Below are 747 nucleotides of genomic sequence, written 5' to 3' on the forward strand. Positions count from 1 at the left end.
AAATGCAGAAATCTATTTTTACTTCATTAAAGAGTCCATTTAAGTGAGGGGTATTTAGAGTACTTTAGGGGTCGTGTATATAATGATTTTTAAGTCAATTTACCTCACTTTTATCACTCAAACACAAAACCCCAAAGATCTAAACCTAAAGTTCCTCCTTCTCTCTACTCTCTCTCTCTTCTCAAGAACTCTATTGAAGAAGATTGGAGCTTCAAAAAGAAGACCAACTCTCCAAGGGTTCAACTCGGATTTTCGTGGTTAATTCATCTATAAGGTATGGTTGCTTATCACTCTTGGGATTCCTTTCCCCAAGAGGCCCCTTCAAGATGAATTTCAAAATCTCCAATTTCTAAGTTTCAATCCAAAAACGTGGGTCTTCTTTCTAAAGTGAAATTGATGTTATAAACTGACTTTGATTGATGTTATATGAACAATAATGGATGAATTTATGTTGTATTGGTGTTTTCTTGAAGAATTTCCCATGAGACCCATGTTTCTCCTTCTTTTCCTAATTCTAACCCTAGTTGTGTTGGATATTAATTGAAGGTTATGAATTGAATGTGATATTATGTAATTCATGTTTGTATGATGATTCTACCCTAGGTTATGTATAATTTCTATGAAATTAGGGTTGAGTCTTTGAATGAAGCCTTGAAGGCTATGAAGGGAATATGTCAATTGCTTATATTGATGTTGATTATGTTATTACTTCATGAATTACCTTGTATTATGTATTGGTTATGAACT

Source organism: Solanum tuberosum, unplaced genomic scaffold (genome assembly GCF_000226075.1).
Source record: "Solanum tuberosum cultivar DM 1-3 516 R44 unplaced genomic scaffold, SolTub_3.0 scf00011, whole genome shotgun sequence".
NCBI lineage: Eukaryota > Viridiplantae > Streptophyta > Magnoliopsida > Solanales > Solanaceae > Solanum > Solanum tuberosum.